Source organism: Salvelinus namaycush, unplaced genomic scaffold (genome assembly GCF_016432855.1).
Source record: "Salvelinus namaycush isolate Seneca unplaced genomic scaffold, SaNama_1.0 Scaffold524, whole genome shotgun sequence".
In the NCBI taxonomy this organism is placed as follows: domain Eukaryota; kingdom Metazoa; phylum Chordata; class Actinopteri; order Salmoniformes; family Salmonidae; genus Salvelinus; species Salvelinus namaycush.
This window is the reverse complement of record NW_024061225.1, coordinates 68,470-88,596: the sequence shown is the minus strand read 5'-3', so window position 1 is coordinate 88,596 and position 20,127 is coordinate 68,470.

Below are 20,127 nucleotides of genomic sequence, written 5' to 3'. Positions count from 1 at the left end.
TTTCTCTCCTTTGCTGTCTATCTGTGGGAGGTAAAGCTGTTTGAACTGTGGGTCCCCTGTGTATCAATATGGCCTCCCGGGTGGCGCAGTGGTCTAGGGCACTGCATCGCAGTGCTAGCTGCGCCACCAGAGTCTCTGGGTTCGCGCCCAGGCTGGGCTGGGTTCGCACCCAGGCTCTGTCGCAGCCGGCCGCAACCGGGAGGTCCGTGGGGCGACGCACAATTGGCATAGCGTCGTCCGGGTTAGGGAGGGTTTGGCCGGTAGGGATATCCTTGTCTCAGTATGTAAAAATGTAATATGTAAAAATGTAAAAAATGTAATAAAATGTATGCACTCTACTGTAAGTCACTCTGGATAAGAGCGTCTGCTAAATGACTAAAATGTAAATGTAATATGGGTTTGTGTGTGTGTGTGTGTACATACTTCTGCTACAACGGCACTCCTCTGCAGGGCTCCAACCATCGTGTCAAGAGCAAAGTCATTGGGGACAACACACACACACACACACACACACACACACACAGGCAAAGCGTCTAGCAGCAGTCAGCACAGTAGTTTATTTATAGATGCACACATCAAGCTACGTGCATCTCCTCCTTTCCACATGTAGCTCTGTGATGCACACAGCATTCTGAACATCCTGATCATCCCTCTTTCTCTATGTCCATCTGAAAGCCTGAGAGAGAGAGGAAGGGAGGACGAGGTAAGGCATCAGTTTAAACAAGTACATGAGGCTCTGGATGATTTTAAATGGGGGGTAGTATCTGTTCAGGGTCCTGTTGGTTCTATTGCATCGGTACAGCAGTCCGTGCGGTAGCAGAGAGAACAGTCTATGACTTGGCTGACTGAAGTCTTTGACAATGTTTAGGGCCTTCCTCTGACACCGCCTAGTATAGAGGTCCTGGATGACAGGGAGCTTGGCCCCGTTGATGTACTGGGCCGTACTCACTACCCTCTGTAGCGCCTTGCGGTTGGATGCCAAGCAGTTGCCACACCAAGCGGTGATGCAGCCAGTCAAGATGCTCTCAATGGTGCAGCTGTAGAACTTTTTGAGAATCTGAGGGCCCAGTCAAATCGTTTCATCCTCCTGAGGGAGAAGAGGAATTGCCGTGCCTTCTTCATGTCTGTGTTGGTGTGTGTGGACCATGATAATTCACCATGTAACCACCGAGGAACTTGACCTGCTCCACTACAGCCCTGTCGATGTGGATGGCGGTGTGCTCAGCCCTCTGTTTCCTGTAGTCCACAACCAGCTCCTTTGTCTTGCTGACATTGAGGGAGAGGTTGAGGGAGAGGTTGTTGTCCACCCTGCCAGGTCACTGACCTCCTCCCTATAAGCTGTCTCATCGTCATCGGTGATCAGGCCCACCACCGTGGTGTCGTCAGCAAACTTAATGATGGTGTTGGAGTCATGCGCGGCCACGGAGTACTGGGTGAACAGGGAGTACAGGAGGGGACTAAGCATGCACCCCTAAGAGGGCCCTGTGTTGAGTGACAGCGTGGCGGATGTGTTGTTGCCGTCAGGAAATCAGGATCCAGTTGCAGAGGGAGATGTTCAGACCTTCAGAACTTCAGGGTCTTGAGCTGAGTGATGAGCCTGGAGGCCACTATGGTGTTGAACGCTATGCTTTGGTCGATAGGAGAATGTCTCCTGAAAATGTTGCTCTTTTTTGGTACATAATGTTTCTGCCATCATTTCATATGACCGAAAATAGCTTCTGGACATCAGAACAGAAATTACTAAACTCGATTTGGATGAGGACTTCTATTTCAACGAATCAGAGGTGAAGGACATAATGCTCATCCCAGAGCAGGAATAAATCCCTGTCACTCGAAGGAGGCGGAGGTGGCGCTACAGAGGTCGACGTGTGGGATATTTAAGGAGACTGCGATGGCGAGTGGATAAGTCTTTGTCAACAACAGTTGGTGCGAGGTTCTGCTCGCCTGAGTTAGAATACCTATGTTCATCTATATTTTTTGTAGCTGTCTATTTACCACCACAAACCGATACTGGCACTAAAAGGCTTTGCATGGTCAGTCCGGCGTCTGAAGCGGCCATACAGCAATTACAACGATGCAGCCTCCACAGACGTTAGGGCTTTCACACTTTATGAGCTTAGCAGAGCAGAGCTATTGTGAAGGAAGTTGTCAAGGAAGTGAGTTTGTGTTTATAGGACGTACCACCCCCACCTACTGTCAACCAATCATGTCAATGCGGAGAGGTGCACGGCGATGCGGTACGGAGCTTGATTTTACCTCTGCATGCCTCCGGAGGCTTCACACTCTCCATTCAAAGCCTTCGACCACATTTTCAGATCAAGTATAAATTGGCTGTAAGACCGCCCTCAACGAGCCATATAGGGCCATAAGCCAACAAGAAAATGCTCATCCAGAGGCAGCGCTCCTAGTGGCCGATGATTTTAATGCAGGAAAACTGAAATCTGTTTTACTTCATTTCTACCAGTATGACACCTCTGCAACTACAGGGGGGAAAAACTCACCTTTACTCCACACACAGAGTCACATAGAAAGCTCTCCCTTGCCCTCCATTTGGCAAATCTGACCATAACTCTATCCTCCTGGTTCCTGCTTACAAGCAAAAACTCAAACAGCAAACACCATTGGCACGCTCAATTCAGAAGTGGTCCGATGAAGCGGACGCTAAGCTACAGGACTGTTTCACTAGCACAGATTGGAATATGTTCCAGGATTCATCCAATGGTATTTAGGAGTTTATCACGTCAGTCACTGACTTCATCAATAAGTGCATCGACAAGGCAGGCTGTAGCCCCCACAGGGACCATATGTGTATATCCTAACCAGAAGCCATGGATTACAGGCAACTTCCTCACTGAGCTAAAGGCTACAGCTGCCGCTTTCAAGGAGCGAGACTCAAACCCAGAAGCTTATAAGAAATCCCGCTATGCCCTCCGACGAACCATCAAACAGGCAAAGCGTCAATACAGGACTAAGATCGAATCCTACTACACCGCCTCTGATGCTCGTCGGATGTGGCAGGGCTTGCAAACTATCACGGATTACTAAGGGAAACCCAGCCTCGAGCTGCCCAGTGATGCGAGCCTAACAGACAAGCTAAAAGTCTTCTTCCTCTTTTTGAGGCAAGCAACACTGAACCATGCATGAGAGCACTAGTCTGTAATACCCACGTTTCAAGGAGACCTAGACCTAGATACCTTGAACCCACTCCAATTTGCATTCCACCCCAACAGATCCACAGATGACGCAATCTCTATTGCACTCCACACTGCCCCTTCCCACCTGGACAAAAGTAACACCTACATTAGAATGCTGTTAATAAAAAATAAAAATAAATAAAAAGAAGAATGCTGTTAATTGACTACAGCTCAGCATTCAACACCATAATGCTCTCCATGTTCATCACTAAGCTAAGGACCCTGAGATTAAACACCTCCCTCTGCAATTGATGGTGGTGAGGGTAGGCAACAACACATCCGCCACGCTGAACCTCAACACGGTGCCCCTTAGGGGTGTGTGCTTAGCCTCCTCCTGTACTCCCTGTTCACGCACGACTGCATGGCCAAGCATGACTCCAACACCATCATCAAGTTTTCTGAAAACACGACGGTGGTAGGCCTGATCACCGACGATGAAACAGCCTACAGGGAGGAGGTCAGAGACCTGGCAGTGTGGTGCCAGGCATAGCTGCGGAAATTACAAGTGCTGAGGGTGCTGCAGCATACCTGAATAAAAATTTGAATACAAAATGTATAATCGCAGCACCCCCAAACCCCAATCATCTTCCCGCGGCTATGGTGCCAGGACAACAACCTCTCCATCAACATCAGCAAGACAAAGGAGCTGATCATGGACTACAGGAAATGAAGGGCCGAGCACACCCCCATTCACATTGATGGAGCTGTAGTGGAGATGGTGGAAAGCTTCAAGTTCCCTCTGTGTCCACATCACTAAGGACCTATCATGGTCCAAACACACCAACAGTCGTGAAGAGGGCACAACAAACCCTCTCCCCCTCAGGAGTTTGAAAAGATGTTTAACGGGCCCTCAGATGTTCAAAAACTTCTACAGCTGCACCATTGAGAGCATCTTGACTGGCTGCATCACTGCTAGGTATGGCAACAGCTCGGCATCCGACCGCAAGGCGCTTCAGAGGGTAGTGCGTACAGCCCAGTACAACACTGGAGCTGAGCTCCCTGTCATCCAGGACCTCTATACCAGGTGGTGTCAGAGGAAGGGCATAAAAATTGTCAAAGACTCCAGCCACCCAAGTCACAGTCTGTTCTCTCTACTGTCTGGGATGATGGTGCTGATGTGAGCCATGAGCAGCCTTTCAAAGCATTTCATGGCTACATATGTGAGCGCTACGGGGCGATAGTCATTTAGACAGCTTGCATTTGTGTTCTTGGGCACAGGGAACATGGGGGTCTGCTTGAAACCTGTACATGTAGATATTACAGACTGGGTCAGAGAGAGATTGAAAATGTCAGTAAAGACACTTGCCAGCTGGTCAGCGCATACTCTGAGTACGTGTCCTGGTAATCTGTCTGGCCCGCAGCCTTGTGAATGTTAACCTGTTTAAAGGTCTTACTTAAATCGGTTACGGAGAGCGAGATCACACAGTCGTCTGGAACAGCAGCTGCTCTCATGCATGGTTCAGTGTTGCTTGCCTCAAAGCGAGCATAGAAGGTATTTAGCTTGTTTGGCAGACTTGCATCACTGGGCAGCTCGCGGCTGCGTTTCCCTTTGTAATCCACTTTAGTTTGCAAGCCCTGTCACATCAGACGAGCGTCAGAGCCAGCGTAGTAGGAACCAATCTTAGTCCTGTATTGACACTTTGGCTGTTTGATGGCTCGTCGGAGGTCTGTCACTTTTCAAGAACCCCTGTAGCTAACTTTCTCCCTCAGGGAAATATTTCTCACTTTTGATACGACCTCCCCCTTTCGTCCTATGTTACTAGTTCTATTACTGAAACAATGACAGATTGCCACATTAAAACTGTTTATAAGGTGTCCTCTGTTTGGTAAAGTGTGTTTCTAGAACCTTTTCTCTGTATTTAACCTGTGTACTAACACTATCAGTCTCTGTCTCCTCCTCTCAGCGGGGTGTTCACCTTGGACAGACAGGGACACATCAACCTCTCCAGCTTCCTCTCCTCCTTTTGTCCCCATTCAGTACACAGAGCAACCCACGCACTGCAGCCTCCCAGTCTCCATAGACTAACACTGGAACACTCTCCCTTACATAGAGGAGCATAGAGTCCTTGGGAGATTTTAACACCACCAGATACAACTGTCTACTGTTTAAACTCCTGTAGGACAGTTCTTGTCTCAGGGATCACTGTGACACTACATACCATTAATCCCCTCACTGATTTGTTCTGTATTTATGTTCATGTGGCCCAAATTGCCCTCTAACACGCTCCTAGATTTTCTCAAAAACAAGACTGGCGTCACATTCGTTACATTTACGTAACTCAAAGCAGAATTATATTATACAGATTAATTCTTTTGAAAGCTTCAAACACACATGCCTTACTGCTCAAAATGTATCTCATGGCACCATTCAAAATTCACTTGGCTGTCTTAGAGGACAAGCTTATTGCTCTTATACAAGCTGATTCCACGCTGGAGGAGGCTCACATTAACACACAGGCAGAGACGAGCGTCATAATGTTTGTTACAGGCAGCTAGCCGTTGGTTATGGCAGCCATTTTGACATGGCCAATGGGTTCCTTCCTACAACAAAGCAGTGGTGCTTCAGTGATGCTTCAAATGAACTATTCCTACTAGTGAAACTGAATTAAGTGGCCTGGCGGTAATTCCACGACCTCTGGCACACGTCTACATTGTCGGCATGGATTGAAATCCAGCCTACTGCCCTTTGATACAACCTTTCTCTCTTTCCCACTGGCATCCTCTGTCACCATCTGTTCAATAAAATAAATAAAAAAATCGCTTCAAAATGTTTTTAATTTAAGATGTTAAAGTGTCTCTCTTAATGTTGTGAGTAAATAAATAAATGACTAAATAAGTAAGTACGCAGATACAGTAAGACAGCTCCTGTGAGTCAGTGTCTGAATCCCAAGTGGCACCCTATACCCTACATAGTGCACTACGTTTGACGAGAGCAATATGGGCCCAGGTCAAAAGTAGTGCACTATGTGGGATAGGGTGCAATTTGGGACGCAACTAGTTAGAAGATGGTGTTGTGTTTGCTTAGCATAGCTAATGTCCCTGGGGGTTAGACACTGTGAGGCTTGTACATAAGCGTTGACATTAGACGCTGTCACAAGTGCTACGTCGACCCCTAGCTTCAGCAGAACACCAGATGGCAGAAGAGTCACCCGTAAAGTCAAACGTGTGTGTGTATCACAGTGTGTGTGTGTTAAGATGACAGCAGCACCCTATGGAGATGAGTCCTGGGGCGAGTGAGCAGTAAGTGGAGAAACAATGGAAACCAGTTTCTTTGTTGTGCATGGATTATAAAATAAAATGTCTACATGTGTGTGTTCCAGAGAGAGAGCGGGAGAGAGAGAGACAGAGTATGTGTTTAGCTCCGTATGTAATAAGATTTAATTGAACTACAGCATTCATCCAGGCTTTTGAAGAGTTTGGGAATCCCTGAAAAGAGTGTTCTCTGATGCTAGATACTGTTCCTTCCATTTGAAAAACATCCTTCTTGCTCTTGCACAGCTTTCACATTACTTCAGATAGTCTGACATCACAAGGGAAGGATCAAGGATCCTACAAAGCCCTACACATCTCCTCCTCCTCTCCTCTTGTCTCCTCTCCTCCCCTCACTTCTCCTCTGCTATTCACGACAGCCAAGCCTTCAAGTGTGACTCTCACACTCTGACAGATGATTAGAAGACCCAGACCTAGATCTCTGCCACAACATGGCCCTCCTCGGGCTATGGAGCGGTAAACATAGACACGCACACGCACGCACACACACACACACACACACACACACACTTAGAAAAAAGGGTTCCAAAAGGGTTTCTGCGGCTGTCCCAACAGGAGAACCCTTTTTGGTTCCAGGTAGAATTATTTTGGTTCCATGTAGAACCCTCTGTGGAAAGGCTTCTACATGGAACCCAAAAGGGTTCTACCTGGAATGAAAAGTTTTTCTTCAAAGTGTACTCTTATGGGAACAGCCAAGTAACACTTTTCGGTTCTAGATAGCACCCTTTTGTCCTAAAAGTGTACATGCAGTTTCACTTCAAGCACTAAAAGAGGTGAAAACCATCAAAGCATCTCATGTGTTTACATGTGCACGCACGCATGTGTGTGTGTGTGTATATATGGGTGTGTGAATGTGTGTGTGTGTGTGTATGCATCATGTGAGAGACTTTCTTAGATTACAGGGACCAGTCTGTCACCTTGTGTTGGAAATGTGCATAGCAACCATCTCCGCGGGGGACTTGTGCTGAGAAAGATGAGCTGCCTGATAGAAATGAATGGATGGACCAGAGGGAAGGAAGAAAGTGAGGCTTGAAAGAGATGAGGGAGAAAAACCAAAGTGAGGGAAAGAGATAAAACACTTAATGAGTGTTAGGGACATCGAGGGAAGCACTGCATAGGATGCCATAGGGAAATAAAGTGGTCTGAGGAGGAGAGAGGCAGTGCTACATTTGTAAATTGGTAGGTGCCAGAACAAAAAGTGAGCAAAGAGGAGGATGACCTGGGGGGCTCTGAAGTACCAGAACGCATGAATAAAAATCATCTTTATAATAAAGCATTGAAGGCATTATCCTCGCATGTGTGTGCTGCAGCAGAAGAGTAAAGCCGCTTGCAGAAGTTGCACATATTTGAAGCCTCGAGTTCAGAATTCTTTGTTGGCCTTTTATAAGCGCATTTCATGCAACTCTACATCATTTCAGATGACTGGAGACTTTCGCAAAATCTTTTTTAACACCTCACAAATGATGGAGATGACAGGCTATACTGACACTGACAAGAGTCTGAGATCAAGAAAAACAACCTTGTCATGAATCCATCATTAGTGGGCCTAGGTAGGTGGAGACACATATTGTACAATATGAGGAGGAAATTACAGTCCTAAAAAAAGCTTCCCAGTTTCACTGACTCACCACATGCACAGTTCACTTTGATGGCGATGGCCGATGTGCTCGCGCCAAAATCCTATCTCTCTGCGAAGACGTCTTTGTTGGTTCGCTATTACAGGACTAGTCAAGACCCAGTGCACTTACTTTTGTGAAAACATTTGTTTTCACAAATGGGACAGGGCAACATCTCTTACAATTCCAACTATTGAATCCTGCAAGATACTGTTCTTAATTCTAAGCAGAGATGCTTCAAAAAATGTTGCCCGCGCTACAGATGTCTATATCGGTCCACTAATACTAGTAAAAGCCCAGTGCACTACTTTTGTGGTGATCTTTTCCCGCCAACTTTTTCAGGGGGTACTGTAGATCCCTCAGCACCCCTACTTCCCGCGGCTATTGATCCTCTGTGGCTAAATTATAGGCCGACTCCTGATGTAGTAACCTAAACGATATCACTTCTTTCTGATCACATAACTTTGGCAAATGTATTCAGATTCTCCAGGTGCTGCGGCACCTCCATCACCCATCGCGCGGCTATGATTCTATAAGGAAAATAAATGATGAAGTGCAACGCTGGAGAGACGTTTTGCAGGCTCATGTCTATCAGAACAGGGAGAGATCATAGAAGGTGAATGTCATTCTAGTTCTGCGGTAGACAGCAATGGCCACGCGTTGGTCTACAGGCTACAATGTTGCACAAACCATGAACCCGGGCCGGACCGACACAAATCCATTCGTAGAATATCAGGCACATTTTCACGTTACTTTTTTAGGCGGCGTGAGAATTACAGAGGAGGCAGCTTGAATTGTTCATGCCACAAGAGGTACCGGATCCTGGTAAATGGGTTCCGGAACGAAACAGTCCAAAAGTGAGAGGTACCGGATCCTGGTACGGCAGGAACTGGCTCAAATTAAGCACTGGAGAGAGGAGGGGGAGATAGAGGGACAGAGAGGGAGAGAGAGGTAGAGAGCGACAGACACAGAGAGAGTAGAGGGAGGGTGAGGAGCAGGAGGTAAAGAAATAGAGAAAGGAGATAGAGAGAGAAAGATGGCGATTGTGAAGGATCAAAGCATTAGCATGCATACATCTTTTGGCGCCCACACACTCCTCTACACCCTCCTTCTGTTCTCTTCTCTCCTTTGTTTCGCTCACTACCCCTCATTCTTTCCTAATCCATGTTTTTCTTTCATTAGAATGTCCTCTTCAGAATCCTATCTGTCAAATCCTTTTCTACATATTTTCTCTCTCTCTCTCTCAATTCAATTCAATTCAATGGGCTTTATTGGCATGGGAAACATATGTTTACATTGTGCAATAAACAATCAAAAATGAACAGTAAACATTACACTCACAAAAGTTCCAAAGGAATAGAGACATTTCAGATGGCATATTATGGCTAAAGTATCACGATGTGCAAATAGTTAAAATATAAAAATGCTGCTGTGATGGCACACTGTGTGTGGTATTTCACCCAATAGATATGGGAGTTTATCAAAAGTGGATGTATTTTCTAATTCTTGAAGGTGTCTGTGTAATCTCAGGGAAATATGTGTCACACATTTGGCAGGAAGTCAGGAAGTGCAGCTCAGTTTCCACCTCATTTTGTGGGCAGTGTGCTCATAGCCTGTCTTCTCTTGAGAGCCAGGTCTGCCTACAGCGCCTTCTCTCAATAGCAAGACTATGCTCACTGAGTTTGTACATAGTCAAAGCTTTCCTTCATTTTGGGTCAGTCACAGTGGTATTCTGCCACTGTGTACTCTCTGTTTAGGGCCAAATAACATTCTAGTTTGCTTTTTTGTTAATTCTTTCCAATGTGTCAAGTAATTATCTTTTTGTTTTCTCATGATTTGGTTGGGTCTAATTGTGTTGCTGTCCTGGGGCTCTGTGGGGTCTGTTTGTGTTTGTGAACAGAGCCCCAGGACCAGCTTGCTGAGGGGCCTCTTCTCTAGGTTCATCTCTCTGTAGGTGATGGCTTTTGTTATGGAAGGTTTGGGAATTGCCTTTTAGGTGGTTGTAGAATTTAATTGTAGAATTTAGTCTCTTTTCTGGATTTAGATCATTAGCTGGTATCGGCCTAATTCTACTCTGCATGCATTATTTGGTGTTTTACGTTGTACACTGAGGATATGACATTTAATTCCAAAATCATGGGCATTAATATGGAGTTGGTCCCTCCTATGCTGCTATAACAGCCTCCACTCTTCTGGGAAGGCTTTCCACTAGATGTTGGAACATTGCTGTGGGGACTTGCTTCCATTCAGCCACAAGAGCATTAGTGAGGTCAGGCACTGATGTTGGGCAATTGGGCCTGACTCGCAGTCGGTGTTCCAATTCATCCCAAAGGTGTTCGATGGGGTTAAGGTCAGGGATCTGGTGCAGGCCAGTCAAGTTCTTCCACACCGATCACAACAAACCATTTCTGTATGGACCTCATTTTGTGCACAGGGGCATTGTCATGTTGAAACAAGAAAGGGCCTTCCCCAAACTATTGCCACACAGTTGGAAGCACAGAATTGTCTAGAATGTCATTGTATGCTGTAGCGTTAAGATTTTCCTTCACTGAAACTAAGGGGCCTAGCCCGAAACATGAAAAACAGCCCCAAACCATTATTACTCCTCCACCAAACTTTACAGTTGGCACTATGCATTGGGGCAGGTAGCGTTCTCCTGGCATCCGCCAAACCCAGATTCGTCTGTCGGACTGCCAGATGGTGAAGCGTGATTCATCACTCCAGAGAACGCGTTTCCACTGCTCCAGAGTCCAATGGAGGCAAGTTTTACACCACTCCAGCCGACGCTTGGCATTGCTCATGGTGATCTTAGTCTTGTGTGCGGCTGCTCGACCATAGAAACCCATTTTATGAAGCTACCGATTAACAGTTATTGTGGTGACGTTGCTTCCAGAGGCAGTTTGGAACTTGGCAGTGAGTGTTGCCACCGAGGACAGATGATTTTTATGCGCTATGTGCTTCAGCACTCGGCGGTCCCGTTCGGTGAGCTTGTGTGGCCTACCACTTCGTGGCAGAGCCGTTGTTGCTCCTAGACGTTTCCACTTCATAATAACAGCACTTACAGTTGACCGGGGCAGCTCTAGCAGGGCAGAAATGTTGTTGGAATTGTTGGAAAGGTGGCATCCTATGACGGTGCCACGTTGAAAGTCACTGAGCTCTCCAGTAAGACCATTCTAATGCCAATGTTTGTCTATGGAGAATGAATGGCGGTGTGATCAATTTTATACACTTGTCTTCAACGGGCGTGGCTGAAATAGCTGAATTCACACATTTGAGGGGGTGTCTACATACTTCTGTATATACAGTATAGTGTATTTAAAAAATATATATTTTAAAATGTAACCTTTATTTAACTAGGCAAGTCAGTTAAAGAACAAATTCTTATTTACATTGACGGCCTAGGAACAGTGGGTTAACTGCCTTGTTCAGGGGCAGAAGGACAGATTTTTACCTTGTCGGCTTCGGGATTCGATCCAACAACCTTTCAGTTACCGGCCCAACGCTCTAACCACTAGGCAACCTGCTGCCCCCATGTGTATATGTTGAAGAGGATGGGGCTCAAGCTGCATCACTGTCTCACCCCACAGCCCTGTGGAAAGAAATGTGTGTTTTTTGCCAATTCTAACCACACACCTGTTTGTGTACATGGATTTGACATTGTTGTATGTTTTTCCCCTAACACCGCTTTCCATCAATTTGTATAGCAGACCCTCATGCCAAATTGAGTCAAAAGCTTTTTAGAAATCAACAAAGCATGATAAGACTTTGCCTTTTTTTTTGGTTAGTTTGTTTGTCAATTAGGGTGTGTAGATGTATACGTGGTCTGTCGTATGGTCATTTGGTAAAAAGCCATTGGACATTTGCTCAGTACATAGTTTTTTTGGTTGGATAGGTTTCTCAATTTCTTTCTTAGGTTTATGCATTCTTCATCAATCCATTGGCCATTTCTCTCTCTCTCTCCCCTGTCTCTCTCTCTGCCTCCCCCCCCCCCCCTCCTCTCTCCCTATTCCTGATAGAATGAGACAGGGCTTGGTCTACATAATGACATCACCTCAGTAGTTTACTCTTAGGGGAAACTCAGCAACATTGTGTTAAACATGGTTTACAATGCAGCAGAGTAGATGAGCAACTCTGCATTGAACATCACATAGCCAAGAAGATATGGACATCACACACAGTCCATGTGTCTCAGCACACTAGTAGGAATACTGTATGTGTTCACATATTATGCAAGTCAGTTCCTACATCTAACACAGTCCCATGCATTTACTCAGTACACATAACCAGTGCGAGCCAAGACATTCTGTTAGATGGGTGCAATAATGTATGTGTATTTTTGGTATTGTGAAGTCTCTATCTCTCTTTCTCTCTCTCCCTTTCTCTCGCGCCTCTCCTCTGTCTCTCCCTCCCTCTCTCTCCCACCCTTCTCTCCTCCCTTCTCTCACTATCCCCCCCTCTCTCTTCCCCCATCTCCTAAACCCTTCCCTCTCTCTATCTCTCTCATATTAACAAACAGGTGGGAGCTAACGAGTGCTTCGGGGTGAATCCGTTAGATCATCACTGCAGGTGCTATTCATAGAACCACTCCTCCTTTTCTTCATCGCTGCTTTAAAGTCCTCTTTTCCTCCCCCATACTCCTCCGAGAGAGACTCTAGACCATCTAGTGTGAGTGGGCTACTACCTCTTTCTTAACAGCCAGAAAGAGATGGATTTGAATGAGGTGTGTGTGTCTGTGTGCGTCTGTGTGTGTGTGTGTGTGTGTGTGCGTCTGTGTGTGTGTGTGTGTCTGTGTGCGTCTGTGTGTGTGTCTGTGTGCGTCTATGTGTGTGTGTGAATGCATGCAGGCGGACTTGATACACAACCAATGCCTATTCTGGAAACTGGAAACATGGATGGGTGTCCACCTCCTATTTATACAGAACCAACATCATACTGCCGTTTCTGTTGACTGTGGTTTATGTGTTTCTATGCTGCAGCTATGTAGCATAAATACGACAATGCTGGTTGGAGGGTCAAATGGCACCCTATTCCCTATACAGAAGAGTGTGCTACCTTTGACCAGGGCCCATAGGGAATGTCTCAGATGAGTTCTCTATGGGGCAATCTGAATACAACATGCTTGACAGTTTTCTCATCAGCTGTTCATTTTGTAACTAATGAATGTAGTTCACAAGAAAAGATGCCAAATCATTCGACAGTTGTCGGGTACGACAGTTGAACTAAACTCATGAGGCATTTCATTAAAAGTTATACTCTTCAAGAATCAATAGGTATACCATGAATTAAAAAGAAAACATAAATGGATGTACCAATCGCTGATTGCCCCTTTATTTCCATATAGTATGACCACACAATTGCCACTTCCTTCCCCTTCCACTGAAGCCCGGTGCAAAATCAGTTACATCAAACGACTTTTGAAGCACTTCAGTCTTTGAAGTGAAGGAGCCAGTTAGCCTTGAGAGCAGACCCTTTCTTGCACCATATTCCCCAGTGTACAAAACATTAAGAACACCTTCTCTTTCCATGACATAGACTGATCAGGTGAATCCAAGTGAAAGCTATGATCCATTATTGATGTCACTTGTTAAATCCACTTTAAATCAGTGTAGATAAAGGGGAGGAGACAAGTTAAAGAAGGATTTTTAAGACATCAAATCAAAACTGTATTTGTCACATGCACCGAATACAACAGGTAGACCTTACCGTGAATGCTTACTTACAATGCAGTTCAAGAAAGACTTAAGAAAATATTTACCAAATAACTAATGTAAAAAATAATAAAAAGTAACAATAAAATAACAATAACGAGGCTATATACAGGGGATACCGGTACCGAGTCAATATGCGGGTGTACAGGTTAGTCAAGGTAATTTGTACATGTAGGTAGGGGTAAAGTGACTATGCATAGATAATAAACAGCGAGTAGCAGCAGTGTAAAAACAAATGGGGGGAGGGGGGGTGTCAATGTAAATAGTTTGGGTGCCCATTTGATTAATTGTTCAGCAGTCATATGGCTTGGGGGTAGAGGCTGTTAAGGAGCCTTTTGGTCTTAGACCAGTCTATGACTTGGGTGACTGGAGTCTTTTTGGGGCATTCCTCTGATACTGCCTAGTATATAGGTCCTGGATGGCTGGAAGCTTGGCCCCAGTGATGTACAGGGCCGTACTCACTACCCTCTGTAGTGCCTTATGGTCAGATGCTGAGCAGTTGCCATACCAGGCGGTGATACAACCGATCAGGATGCTCTTGATGGTGCAGCTGTAGAACTTTTTGAGGATCTGGGGACCCATGCCAAATCTTTTCAGTCTCCTGAGGGGGAAAAGGTGTTGTCGTGCCCTCTTCACGACTGTCTTGGTGTGTTTGGACCATGATAGTTCGTTGGTGATGTGGACACCAAAGAACTTGAATCTCTCGACCCGCTCTACTACAGCCCCGTCGATGTTAATGGGGCCTGTTCGGCCCGCCTTTTCCTGTAGTCCACAATCAGCTCTTTTGACTTGCTCACATTGAGGGAGAGGTTGTTGTCCTGGCACCACACTGCCAGGTCTCTGACCTCCTCCCTAAAGGCTGTCTCATCGTTGTTGGTAATCAGGCCTAACACTGTTGTGTCGTCAGCAAACTTATTGATGGTGTTGGAGTCATGCTTGGTCACGCAGTCATAGGTGAATAGGGAGTACAGGAGGGGACTAAGCACGCACCCCTGAGGGGCCCCAGTGTTGAGGATCAGTGTGGCAGATGTGTTGTTGCCTACCCTTACCACCTGGGGGTGGCCCGTCAGAAAGTCCAGGATCCAGTTGCAGATGGAAGTGTTTAGTCCCAGGGTCCTTAGCTTGGTGATGAGCTTTGTGAGCACTAAGTTGTTGAACGCTGCGCTGTAGTCAATGAACAGCATTCTCACATAGTTGTTCCTTTTGTCCAGGTGGGAAAGGGCAGTGTGGAGTGCGATTGAGATTGCATCATCTGTGGATCTGTTGGGCCGGGATGCGAATTGGAGTGGGTCTAGGGTATCTGGGATAATGCTGTTGATGTGAGCCATGACCAGCCTTTCAAAGCACTTCATGGCTACCGATGTGAGTGCTACAGGGCGGTAATCATTTAGGCAGGTTACCTTCGCTTCCTTGGGCACAGGGACTATGGTGGTCTGCTTGAAACATGTAGGTATTACAGACTCGGTCAGGGAGAGGTTGAAAATGTCAGTGAAGACACTTGCCAGTTGGTCCGCGCATGCTTTGAGTACACGTCCTGGTAATCCGTCTGGCCCCGCGGCTTTGTGAATGTTGACCTGTTTAAAGGTCTTGCTCACATCGGCTACCGAGAGCGTTATCACACAGTCGTCCGGGAACAGCTGGTGCTCTCATGCATGCTTCAGTGTTGCTTGCATCGAAGCTCATCTGGTAGGCTCACGTCACTGGGCAGCTCACGGCTGGGTTTCCCTTTGTAGTCCGTAATAGTTTTCGAGCCCTGCAACATCCGACGAGTGTCAGAGCCGTGTAGTAGGATTGATCTGAATCGTGTATTGACACTTTGCCTGTTTGATAGTTCGTCTGAGGGCGTAGTGGGATTTCTTAAAAGCGTCCGGATTAGTGTCCTGCTCCTTGAAAGCAGCAGCTCTAGCCTTTAGCTCGATGCAGATGTTGCCTGTAATCCATGGCTTCTGGTTGGGATATGTACGTCTGTACGTTCCAGTCTGTGCTAGCCAAATAGTCATGTAGCGTAGCATCCACGTCATCTGACCACTTCCGTATTGAGCGAGTCACTGGTACTTCCTGCTTTAGTTTTTGCTTGTAATCATGAATAAGGAGGATAGAATTATGGGCAGATTTGCCAAATGGAGGGCGAGGGAGAGCTTTGTATGCATCTCTGTGTATGGAGTAAAGGTGGTCTCGAGTTTTTTTCCCCCACTGGTTGCAAATGTGACATGCTGGTAGAAATGAAGTAAAACGTATTTAAGTTTGCCTGTATTAAAGTCCCTGGCCACTAGGAGTGCCGCCTCTGGATGAGCATTTTCTTGTTTGCTTATGGCCTTATACAGCTCGTTGAGTGCGGTTTTAGTGCCAGCATCAGATTGTGGTGGTAAATAGATGGTTACGAATAATATAGATGAGAACTCCCTTGGTAGATAGTGTGGTCTACAGCTTATCATGAGGTACTCTACCTCAGGCGAGCAGAACCTCGGGACTTCTTTGATATTAGACATCGAGCACCAGCTGATATTGACAAATAGACACCCCCACCCCTCGTCTTACCAGACGTAGCTTCTCTGTCCTGCCGATGCATGGAAAATCCCGCCAGCTCTATATTATCTGTGTCGTCGTTCAGTCACGACTCGGTGAAACACAAGATATTACCGTTTTAATATCCCGTTGGTAGGATAGTCTTGACTGTATATCATCCATTTTGTTTTCCAGTGATTGCACAATGGCCAATAGAACGGATGGTGGTGGAGGTTTACGCACTTGCCTACGAATTCTTAGAAGGCTGCCTTACCTCCTCCCCCTTTTTCTCCGTGTTTTCTTCACGCAAATGACGAGGATTTGGGCCCGTTCCCTAGAAAGCAGTATATCCTTTGCGTCGGACTAGTTAAAGAAAAAAATCTTTGTCTAGTTCGAGGTGAGTAATCGCTGTTCTGATGTCCAGAAGTTATTTTCGGTCATAAGAGGCGGTAGCAGCAACATTATGTACGAAATATGTTAAGTTATAAGTTACAAACAGCGCGAAAAAACGAACAAAATAGCACAGTTGGTTAGGAGCGCTGTAACACGGCTGCCATCCCCTCCTGTGCCATTCTGAGTATCATGGATTGTTGTGTATGTGTGCCATTCAGAGGGTGAATGGGCAAGACAAAAGATAGTAAGTGCCTTTGAAAATGGTATGGTAGTAGGTGCCAGGAGCACCGGTTTGTGTCCAGAACTGCAACGCTGTTGGGTTTTTCCACACTAAACAGTTTCCTGTGTGTGTCAAGAATGGTCCACCACCCAAAGGATATCCCGCCAACTTGATACAACTATGGGAAGCACTAGATTCTACACCTTGTAGAGTCAATACCGACGAATAGAGGTTGTTCTGAGAGGGGGGAGCAATTAAATATTAGGAAGGTGTTCTTAATGTTTTGTACACTCAGGTTATTGCACTAGTTTTGACCATGGCCCATAGGCAATGTCTCAGATTTGTTTTCTCTGGGGCAACCAGAATACAATTAGATTGACAGTTTTCTCATCAGCTGTTCATTTTGTAACTAATCAATTAAGTTTACAAGAAAAGATGCCAAATCATTTGACAGTTGTCGGGTACGACAGTTGAACTAAACTCATGAGGCATTTAAAAGTTATATTCTTCAAGAATCATTGGGTATATCATTAATTTAAGTCCAAAAAATGTATGTACCAATCGCTGATTGCCCCTTTATTTCCATACAGTATGACCTTCCAATTGCCACTTACTTCCTCTTCCACTGAAGCCCGGTGCAAAATCAGATACATCAAAACGACTCTTTAAGCGCTTCAGTCTTTGAAGTGAAGGAGCCAGTTAGCCTTGAGAGCAGACACTTTGTGCCCCTTTGTGCCCCCACAGCACGTCTACCATGTTACACACTGCTGGACCAGGAGAGAAGAGAGAGAGAGAGTGTGTCTGTGCGTCCGTGTGCATGTGCATTTCAGTGTGTCTATGTGTGTGAGTGTGTGTGTGTGATAAGTTTATGTGTGTGTGTGTGTGTCTTTTCACACCAGGATTATTCTGCCTGGAAGGAGGAGAGGTTAGAAGAGATAGAGATGGAGCAGCTTAGCTTCCATTTTCCATTCTGAAGTTCTCATCCCAGTCAAAAGGATGGGAATCCTGTGTAATCCCTTGTTTATTAACGGGACTGATAAGAAATGTTCTCACGTTCTAGGAGAGAGAAAGATGGAAATACAAAAAAATGCCCAGAGAAAGCGAGATACAGAGGGAGAGAGAGAGAGAGAGAGAGAGAGAGAGAGAGAGAGAGAGAGAGAGAGAGAGAGAGAGAGAGAGAGCATGAGAGAGAGAGAGAGAGAGAGAGAGAGAGAGAGAGAGAGAGAGAAAGCAAGCGAGAGAGAGAGAGAGGGAGAGAAGAGAGAGAGAGAGAGAGAGAGAGAGAGAGAGAGAGAGAGAGAGAAGAGAAGAGAGGCGGAAGAAAGGAGAGCGTCAGCCCGTTTGTTTTAGAGAATAGAGTGTAATGAGATGCTAATGTAACAACAGAAGACTGGATGCCCTCTGGGGTGCTGTACAGTAGCAGGCCGTTTACTCTCCCACTCACTTCCACCGACAGACGAGAGAAGAAGGAGAGAAGAAGGAGAGGAGGGATGGAGAAAGAGAGGAGAGGGGACCCTGGAGGAGTGTTGGAGAGAGGGATGAGTGTTGGAGGAGTGTAAAAATAGCTGGATGGCTTGGTTGTAGGAGTGGAGGAGTATGGTTGAAGAAAGGAGGGCTAAAGGAGGCCAAAGGAGGCTCAGGTCAAAAGTAGTGCGCTATAAAGGGAATAGGGTGCCATTTGGGACACAGACTGAGTGTGTCGGGTAGAGAATGGTATAATGTGTGTAGGAGGCGAATGCCCCAGATATGTACTACTGTTTTCTCCGACTACAGTGGTACAAACACACATTAAACTCCAGCTCTCATGACACCCCATTGGGGTATGCTGGCCCTGTGTCCCAAATGCCGCCATATTTCCTACATAGTGCACTACTTTCGACCAGAGCACTGTGGGCCCTATAGGGAATAGCGTGCCATTCGGGAATGTAGCCTGCATGTCTAGTGGCTGAGCTCAAATTCGGACTCAACCGCTAATACGCTGCAAACTGCATTTTTATTTACTGCTGTTTCTCCGACAGTCTGCGGCTGTACAAAAACACATTATTATCAAGTCCACTCTCCAACTCTCCGAACACCCTGGGATATAGCTACATCGATCCCAACCATTAACCCTATGTGGTACCATAACTAACTGCTGGCCCTAAAATGTCCCTGATTTGAACAAAAACACATTCAACTGTCATAACCCAGGTGTAACGGACGTCACGCTGCTTGCTTAGCGAGTACCGCTTTCTCCTGATTTGGCTCACACCAAGGCTCGAACCCAGGACCTCTGCTTTGCTTGCGTGACCGCACTCCCGGAGCGTCTTCCCAGTCAGCGCCACCGAAAAATGTACCATTTGTTACTGCAAGTGAGGACATTTTAGGTTGCGGAGTACATTTCACACATCCCCATGTGCTACACATGAGATATACAGTGGCTAGTTACATCTGATACCTAAACTGAATTCTACACTGTACTGAGGTGAACCCTGCTTACTGTCTAACTCGATAGCCCTACAGTTTCTCTCACTGCAGTTGAACAAAAACACATTTGTCCACTCCAACTGTCATAACACCCCACGGGATATATACAGTTGTCTTGTGGCTAAACTCAAAATCAACCTCTTACCCTAAACTGTAGCTACTAATGTTAGCCCTGCTATTAAAACCCCATGAACTATATAGTCCACTGTATAGCTAACGACTAAAATCAACTTCTAACCCTATGATAATGCTAAAACTCTATAAACTTGCTACGCTAGCTCTGCCCACAGGCTCCGCGTGCACAGCTGGTGCACGGTCTCAGTAACGTGTTAGATATACTGTAAAGCTAATGGCAAAAATCCCCCTCTTACCTCATGATAATGCTAAAACTGCTAACTCTGCTAACCCACTACGCTAGTCCTTGTTGCAGGCTCTATGGGCAGTGGGCACAGCATTAGCAATAGCGTAGAGTGCTAGCGGCTGAGTGGGCTAATTGCATTTCCTTGTGTTAATTAGGCCGATTAATTAGGAAATACATGTGAGGGTTTATAGAATATAGAGGGACCTGAGAAGGAGAGGAGGTAGAGGAGGGAGGGGAGGCGAGGAGAAGAAGAAGGGAGAGGAGATGGGGGGATGAGAGGAGGGAGAGGAGTGGAGGAGAGGAGGAGAGGGGGGATGAGAGGAGAGGAGGGAGGGGGGATGCGAGTAGAGGAGGGAGAAAGGGATCAGAGGGAAGGAGAGGAGAGGAGAGGAAA